At 36.0% G+C, this 9,754-nt stretch overlaps 1 long non-coding RNA gene across 1 annotated transcript; it reads left to right on the forward strand.

Moving 5' to 3' along the window:
- Positions 1-744: 744 nt before the first annotated feature.
- LOC132268225 (uncharacterized) lies at positions 745-3,050 on the forward strand. Its single transcript, XR_009469257.1, has 2 exons — positions 745-1,394; positions 2,860-3,050. It is a non-coding gene; the product is annotated as an uncharacterized LOC132268225 (long non-coding RNA).
- The last annotated feature ends 6,704 nt before the right edge of the window (positions 3,051-9,754 follow it).

Here is a 9,754-nt window from a genome sequence, read left to right on the forward strand (position 1 = left end):
TCACTCAGCTCATCCCTTTAGTAAGGGAATTAGGTTTTATGAGCTTCACTCAGCTCGTCTCTTTAGTAAGGGAATTAGGTTTTTTTGTTACTCCTTTGGTAAGGAGTTTGTAATATGTTCAAGCTTCACTCAGCATGCCCTATTGATAAGGGAAATGATAATACAGGACACTTGTTATCATCCCTTGCAATACGAGGATATTGATTACGGGATTCTTTCGACTCGGGTCTTTATAATACAAGACACTCGTTATCATCCCTTGTAATACGGGGATATTGCAACTTTAATAAAAGGTTATTTTTTACGAACCTTACCCAGCTCGCCCCTTTAGTAAGGGGATATTTTGCCCAAGCTTTATATGCTTGCCCTTTAATAAGGGAGTCAAAGTTTTTCACTTTCGTGGACTTATCCTTTATGCTTGCCTTGCTTTGTGACTATGGTGGTAGTGACCCGTCAAATTTGAAGTTCATGTGACTAAGCTTGGTTCCAAGTTGAAAAGACCATCATTAGTGCTTGATGGTTAAAAACCTCATGGGACCACCTTGGACATGGTAGACTCATTGATTGTAGAAACTTTACTGGAGTCATTCCCGGTGTGTAGAGACTTTTTCAGAGGATCGGGCACTGGTCTTGGATGACTAGTTTCCCCGAGGGGTCGCTGAAGGAAAGAAGCTAGAAACCCGACTAGCTCGATGTACCAAGGTTGGTACGTCTGTGAGGACCTGCATTTTTATCATTTTTTTCGAACATTTTAGCATTCATGCATTTTTTTTTTATTGTCAAAAATATGATTATTTTGCAAATGTGAATTAAACATCATTATGTGTTAAGAAATATTATAGACTATACTATGCAAAATAGCATAATTGGCATTTGGTTGGTTGTGAAAGGGTATTCTTGACTTTTATCATGCAAATGGCATGAATGGTATTTAGTAGGAAATAAAAGGACTTTTGAGTCATTTCTTATGATTTTGGTTTTAATCCATGGAGGGGATGACATGTGTAGGTGTATGTGGTTGCACCATATCCATTCATTTTATAACATATAGTATGCCTAGTATTTTGTTCTTAGAAACCATTTTGGCAAAACCCAATTTTCCTGCATCCTATTTCCTTTCCATAGTGATACCTTTTAAGCTAAATTTTGGAAGCTTTGTGTTGGGATTTTGATGGGGCTTTGTGAAGGAAAAATGTTCCTTAGATAGTGAGGGTTCTTTTGATATCAAACTTGAGTCCATTTCTTTTGTTGTTGGGTTTGGAAAGTGGTGTTAAAAGAAGAGGGTTTTGGTTGCAAACAAAGAAGGAAAGTGTTCATCACCTTCTAGTTGCTGATTTTGATCCATTTGTGGTGTGGTTTTGAATTGTTGAGCAAGTGTTCAAGCTTCCCTTGAGGTAGGATTGTCTAACCCTCAATTCCTTTGCCTTTAGTGAGTTATCTCTTTCAATTTGAGTTGCAAAGCGTATAAACAACCTAAACTGATGCTGAAACTGCTTGGCTGAAATTGCATGCTGCTATTTTGCCCTAATTCATATAAATTCGTAATTTATCATGCAGAGATGATTTGATATTATGATACTATAGTGAATTAGCTTTCATTGAGAATTGGTTTCACATAAATTGGTTGAGAAATGAATTTACCATGAATTTTTGAAGTTAGAGGGTTCTTGCTGGGCATTCTGGGTTGGGGCAGATTCTGTCCGAGTTTTGTTCATCAAACCTGCTTTATATGGTATGGCATTTTGATGAAATAAAATTTTATCTTAAAAATATAGTCTTTTAACTTTCAGTGGCCTTTGGATTCACTCCATTTGGACGAAAATTGAATTTACTATGAATTTTTGAAGATGGAAGCTACAGGCTGGAAATCAGTGTCTGACAGATTTTTATTTCGAAATTGTGGATTAAAACTGTTCCAATTGGGAAGGTATTTTGTTAAACTAAATTGACAATTTCAAAGTAAATTGTTTAAGCTTTCATTAGGCTTTGGACTCACTCAATTTGACTTAGAATTGAATTTGTTATGAATTTTCAAAGATGTAAGCTACAGGCTGAAAGTCAGTTTCTGGCAGATTTTAGTTCGAACTTTTGGGTCAAAACTGTTCCAATTGGGAAGGGATTTTGTTAAACTAAATTAACACTCTCAAAGTACATTGTTTAAGCTTTCATTAGGCTTTGGAATCACTCAATTTAACTTATAATTGAATTTGTTATGAATTTTCAAAGATGGAAGTAAAATGCTGCATGTGAACTGTTTACTGTTTAGAAACTTCGGAACATGACACAAATGTGCATTCCTCTTGCATGGTCATGGGGTTAAGGTTAGAATGGAAAAAGGAAGTGAAAGTTCAATAAAATGATTTTGAAAACCGGATAACAGGGAGGTGCCTTGTATCCGTGAGTTAGGAAAGTGGGATTGATTCAATGATTTCAAAACCGGACAAGGAGTTGCCTTGTCTTTGCAGTTAATGGAAATCTAGAGAAGACGTAGGAGTTGCCTACACATAATTGTGTCACTAGGCCCCAAATGATTACAAGGAGTTGCCTTGGATCAGGGATAGATGATCAATTCTCTTCTCGTGGTACAGGGAGCAGCTCTGGCCGGATTACATTAACTTTTTGTGATGGAAATTGGATTTTTGGGAAGTGAGAAGTGTCTGTGGCATTAGCATTAGCATCCGCATTGCATGGCACTTCATTTTATTATCCAACATGACATTATTTCTTTCCCGAGTTTTTATGATCCCATTATCCTTTGTCTATTCTTTGTTTGGATCCACGGAGGTATTAAGGAGTGCGCTTTAGGCAATTCCTGCTGAGCTGTGGTTGCTCATTCCTATTTTATTCACATCTTTTCAGGTCATAGCATGGATGGTGTGAAGGGTGTTCCTCCTCAGCTGTAGATAGAGTCGGGGCTGGTGTTGTTGTGTTATATTCCGCATAATAGACTATGTTTTGTATTATACTTCCTAGAATTTTCCTGGCATGTAATAAATTTTCTTTCAGACTTTAAAACTTTAAAGTTTTAATATTTGCACCTTATCTATTTATTTTCAGTCTTGATTTTCTAAAAAGAAATAGATAGGTGGATGTGTGGTTCAGACAGGTTACAGGGATATTCAGTGATTTTGAGACTGTGATTATTTGTGTGTTGTGTTCACAATCCGGACTACGGTCTAAGGGCGTGACAACGTCGATCTTCTAAACCTTGTCATCATATGTAGATCGACAATTGATATCGTGTAATCCACTATTCTGCCCCCGATGGTGGGATCTTGGGTGATAACCCATTCTATAGACGTTTATACAGCGGACGGGGTGCCTGGTGCTGCAACAATTTACAGTTGTCTAAAAATATTAGATTGTGTTAGAAATGATTACTGAAAATTAACCTGTCATGGATTATCAATCCAAAATTCTGCATAATCTGAAGTTGATAGACAATTCCTGCAAAGGAAAAGAGGTGACGACTGTCGTCTGGTAGGTGGAGGTTTTACTAGTAGGTAAAAACCCCTTGTTAGTAATGATCTTCTTGATGGGCGGAGACCAACTCACTTATGTAGGCGCAGAAGGACCAGGCCTTAGTCTTCAACGATCAGGCCTTGGTAGTTGGCTGTTGCCAAATATGAGATAGAGTTTGGTCTTAGACAACCCTTAGTAGTAAGAGGACTAAGCATCACTAGATGGAAAACACCACATTGGACGGCCTAGGCCGACGTGCCAAATTTTGATTATTATCAGCGTACACTGGGTGGCATCATGCAACCCACCGTTTTGCCCCCAATATGATGGATTGGTAATCATGATGTGACGGCTCAAGTTTTGTAAACCCGGTGCGTTAGTGATGACCAAAAGATGACCCGATAATTGATCCGAAATGTGGAAGCGAAAGGTGAAACAACGGTCTCTAGAGATACAATGCGCCTCTAAGACACTAATGTGACCCTCAATGAGGTCACGGAACCCAAAGGAAACAAATGCAGAAGTGTCGTTTCAAAAATGGACAAAAAGAACCTATGGGCAAAATGGTCATTTTGCAAAAAGTGGATTCAGGTGCTATCAAGCACACCGCTGGAAAGACAATGACAAATTAGTCAAGTTCAAAAAAAAATTTACTCAATTTGGAGTCCGAACGGGGGAGAAAGGTCAAAAACAAAAATGATGTCGTGGCAGCCCGACGAGGACAACCCACCACTACTGCAACTGAGAGTAAAAACGGGCATCTAAACGGACTTTTTTGGAAAAACTCAAAGAAGAAACCCCCCCCCCCCCCCCCTAAAATCAAGTTTCCTACCCCGATCGCGGACGGAAACAAAAAAAATGCATTGTAAAATGCCCAGAATGCCCCCAAGAAAATCAGGTCAAGAGGAAAAAAACTAATCCGAGCTATTGCCCAAGTTTTGGAAATAGGGCTTCGGGAGGTTTTTAAATTGCCTAAATTGAAAATTCAATCTTAAAATACACCCACAAGACCTCCGAAAGTTTCGGATCGGTCGTGATAATTTTCAAAAAAAAATCGATGAATAGTACCAACTGCATTTGTACTAAAAATTTGCAAAACCTGGCAACAAGGATTATTCAGAAAAATATTGATTTTTGAGGGTCAAGATAATGTTTTCTGGAAAACCACAAAGAAGAAACCCCCTTCAAAATTGAGTTTTCTACGTGACTCGTGAGGAAAAATGAAAAAAACGCATTATAAAATACCCGAAATGCCTCTAGAATAGAATAGGGTAAAACTCCCTAAAAATGCTACTTAGAGTTTTTGTTTCATCAAGGAATGTATTGTTTGCCAAAGTGAGCATGCAAGTGTATGTAATAAGATAAAATAGATGTGCTACAATGGCCTATGGCCTCATTATAATACATTTACAACATTTGACATGTCAAACCTCCAAGTTAGAAAAATTACATTTCATAAACAAATCATGAACATGCTAACACTTGCATGTGAACAAGAATGCTTCTAAAGAAGCTCAACTCAGCAAATCACCCAAGCAATTGCAATCTCCAATCTTGTATCCTGTACCTGAAATATGCCCCAGTATCGTAGGGGTGAGTAACATAAAGCTACTCGTAGGAAATGAGCATGCATCGACCTACATTTTACAAGTGTACATGATTTAATCATTGTGATTCATTTCACCTAACGTCTATGTCAAAGGTGAGACTCAAGGAGCATCCTAGCTACCTAAGATCATTTCTAGCATAAAACACATCTTTTATGCAATTTCAACAACACAAGAGCATGCTACACATAGCAACAAGATATAACATGCTTACACAAAACAACTAGTTAGAAACATGCTTGCGCAAAGCAACCAGATAGAAACATGCTTACACAAAGCAACTAGATATAGATTCTCAAAGTTATCAACTTGAAATCTAAATGCTAAATCAACTAAATATAGCAATTTAGTATGGATGTACTTAACAACATCAAATCGCCAATAGCCAAAACCACAGTCACAATATAAACATGATTGATAACTTGGAATTGAATACGAAAACAAATAGTGGAAGACTTGGACATCAGTCGGATGAGACCGATACAGGGCTAATTTGGAGCTACTAACCCCTAGGTAGCCTACCCAACGCGCGAACTTTTCTGGGCTAATTTGGAGTTACTAACCCCCAGGCAGCCTACCCAACGCGCGAACTTTTGACTTAAAGGACTCTTGTCCCCATACTAGAGCCAAACCCTAACCATCATGCAATGTCCCAAGTGGTTCCAAAATAAATAGATAAGTTTACAACTTATATACGTATTGAACAGTACACGAAACTACCTTCATGCACAAGTAGGCTGAAACCACACAACACATGCTCTAAATCCACAACTACTATAGGATGACAATGTCGAATCGTCAGAGTGCAATTCGTTACGCGCTATAATAACATCACTTGTCGAATCTTCAGAGCGCGATTCGTTATGCGCTATAACAATATAATCCAATATTGAAACATAACTCATAAATCCATTATAAGTCAAAAGTCATGCTTTAAACATACTATCAATGTCAAATACATGAGTTAATCAATAATACAATAGAAACGAAATTTAATCAATAAACTAATTAAATTCCCTAGGATTCAAATCTCAATCAAATGGCCTCCAATTAATACATGATAAACAATATAACATGGTCATTACATACACCACATCAAAACTCGATTAGGCCATAAGAACAATAAAGTGGAATTTAATTAAATCTTGATAATCAAATCCCTAACTTCTAAAACAATATCAAATGGTTCCAAATTAACATATGCTAGAACATAAGTCATAGTTATCACAAATATCAAGTTAAACACTTAATTAGGCCAATGGAACCCTTAATTAGATTTTAATTAATCATTTTAATTAAAATCTCTAGATTTTCATACTTGTCCAAATGCTCTCAAATTAAAGTATGTTAAACAATATGCCAAGACAAAATTTAAAAGCATATCACAAGTCAATTTTATGCTAGGTACGGCCATGGGATTTAATCTTTCACAAAAGATAAATCTTAAATAAAATATGCAATTCTTATTCAATTAATCCCAATTTAATATATGTTAACAAATATATTAAAACATGATTTTCTAGCATATCACAATTCCATTCTAAGTTATACACATCCTTGTGAATTAAATTTCATACAAAGAAATAATTAATACTAATTTTCTAGAATTGATACAAGGCATGCAATTAAGTTGTATAATCATGCTAAACACTCAATACAACACACACAAAAGCCTAGAACATCCCCTACCTCAATTTGAGATGAAAATCTCAAAAGCCACCAAATGGAAACCGCTCCGAATCCGACGAAACTTCTAGGTTTTGTCAGGGACTACACCGTGCACATAACCCCCAAGGAAGCCCCATCAAAATCACAACTTGACTTCAAACCCAAACTCAAAGAATGGTCAGAAATGGGTTCTAATAAGGGTGAAAGAAGCGCGTAGTCAACACGAACACTAAACGCAAAGGCCCTTCTATGTTCTGACGAAGGAATGAAGCTCAAAAGAGGAGAGAGAAGGTGGAAGCCTCCCTTGGGCTGCCATGGAAGCTTCAGGTCGTGCAAGAGAGTGGAGAAGATGAAAAAATAAAATATCTCACCCCCCTTTTATAGAAATCTCAAAAAGTGCCCCGAACGGGCCTCGTCGGGTCCGAAAAAGTGAAATTTGAGCAGACGCGTTCAAATGACAAAACTCTGTGAATGAAAAAGATTCAAAATGATAAAATATGAATAACGGAAGAAACGGCATCAAAAACCAAGTCCCGACCAGAAAGTTATGCCCCAAACAAGTTTGGCGCTAACTAGGGCCAGAAACCCTGAAACTGGAAAACAATGACCAGAAGGAATTTCTAAGAGTACACGACTCGACGAAAAGTGAAAATGAATCCCGTACGAGGATCCAGGCTCAAAACAAGGCATTTAACAATAACTTTCATCAATTGCACAATGGCCCCTCCAAAAAGTGAAAATTGCACTAATGGCCCAGAATGAAAATATCTTCCAAAAATATTTTCTTAAAAACTCCTGAAATAAAATATCTTCAAAAGATATTTACGAAAAATACCCCAAGAAAAGAAAATAATTTCAAAGAACTTTGCATCCATACCTTTATGGACACCGGGAGCAACCAGAGTACTTTCTTGCAAAAGTAAAGATATGTATTTCGTAGAAACCACTCAAGATAAAGATACATGAAGTCAAAAACCAACTTCAAACACAAAAAGTGTGGTTATGCCAACAAAGTGTCAAACGGGGAAAAGACAAAATAAGGAAAAGAACGAAATAAGAAAAATGACGAAAAGGGAATAGTGTCGAAAAACGAAAAATGTGAAAACGACTCGGTCCTCAAAGGAAGTTGTCAATCCATAGAAAAGAGTCTCGGAAATCACTCCAAAGCACTCGAGATGACACTAAACGAAGAGGAACTGAACTCAGAAAGGAAAGACAATGGAAAAAAAAAATATCCGTGAAAATCCGGGTTATTACACATGATGTAGAGACCTGTCCTTATATAAGAACATGAAAACCCGTTGTCAACTGATGACTTTGGGATGGTTTCCATGATCGGAAACTTTTATCTTGCCGTCTGAGCCAAGTCGCGTCAGGATTATCATTTCTTCAAAGAACTAATCGTTCCCACAGACGGCGCCAATTGTTGATGCAGAAATCCTCACGACTCGGAACGACAGCATTTACCTGCAAAACAAAGGGACGTCACCTCGAATAGAACCAGTGGGGTGCCGGCCGAGGACTCTCCGACGATCAAGTTAGTACTTGTAATCGTATTACATAATAATTATGTATATTCTCTCTAGGGTTTTTTCTTATACCTTCTTTAACGGCTTGGTGCCCTATTTATGGCTGTCGATTGGAATCAGATTGATCTCGCGGGAGATCGGCTTGTGCGAGATCAAAAGAGATTGATTGCGAGATTAGAGGAGATCGATTGTTGCCAGATTTGTCGTCGAAGAGGTCTGGCGGCTGGTCAAGGTAGGTTATTTTTCTCTATCAACAATAATTGCACAAAACTTGTTATTTTGTACTAAAAAAATAAATATTTTATTAATATTTTATATTAGTTGCATGTTGCAAACCTTTTTTTCATGTTTTATAGTGGTTATTTTCATAATGCGAAGAAAATAAGCAAAAATGGCAAAAAAAAAAAGTGAGAATAGGCCGCATAAAGGATGGAGATTATTTATAATTAAAAAAGAGCACCAGAAGCATTGTAGGAAAGATGGTCCATTGCATAACCAACTTTCTAAGAATTCTTAATTTCAAAATGTGATTTTTTTTTTTTTTTTTACAAGGCAAGAAGTATTAAAAGTTAAATTAGTAGATGCAGAAAGTCAAAACCTGACACTCCAAAGTTCATTGAAGACACTAACCCACTGAGCTATCGAGTCATCTCCAATTTCAAGACTTAATTGCAACACAATTATTTAATTCTTTTTAAACACGGCCAATCAAAATCAAATTCAAATTCAAAATTGACGCTCCAATAAATTAGCAAATATCAATTCAAATTGGAAAACAATAGGATTTTAGTTAGATTTAATGTGTTTTTTATTTTCATTTCCCCTGTATTTTGATTTTCAAATTATTATTTTTTTCCTCCCGATTCTTACCTACTAAACTCTATATATAGAGACTCTCATGAAGGGAGAGGGGCAGAGATGTAAAGAGTTAGAGATAAATAAATTATAAATAGAGACATTTGTTATTTAGTGTAAACATCACTCTCAAGGTCAAGGGAGTGATGAAACCACCATGGCTAAAATGTAAATAATATATATATATATATATTTATTTATTCCTTGTATTAATTTTCCTCTGATAATAATATTTGTTTTATTCTTTTATTCTGCACGTGTTTTATATATAAAAGAATAGAGCGAGGATCGTTTGTGTTTGCAAAATAATGGTAATTCAAATAATGCCCAACTAAAATTACCAAAGATATATCTGATTATAAGTAATATATATATATATATATATATATATTCTCTCATATATAAGAAAGTGTTATTTAATGATATATTTTCTTTTATATTTTCAAGTTGTAATTAGACTGGTGAAGTGATTTGCTTATTGGAAAAATATTCATGTAAGAAAAATATAAATTTTATTTATATTGATCCATGGTGGTGGATACACATTCCTTAAAAATTTTAGTATTAGGTTTTAGCAATTTATTAATAAAAAATTTGTTTTAAAATATTCTTTTTCCATCCCATAAATTCTGA

Source organism: Cornus florida, unplaced genomic scaffold (assembly GCF_030987335.1).
Source record: "Cornus florida cultivar Cherokee Brave unplaced genomic scaffold, ASM3098733v1 CherokeeBrave_3.0.0_Hap2_Chr08, whole genome shotgun sequence".
Taxonomy (NCBI): domain Eukaryota; kingdom Viridiplantae; phylum Streptophyta; class Magnoliopsida; order Cornales; family Cornaceae; genus Cornus; species Cornus florida.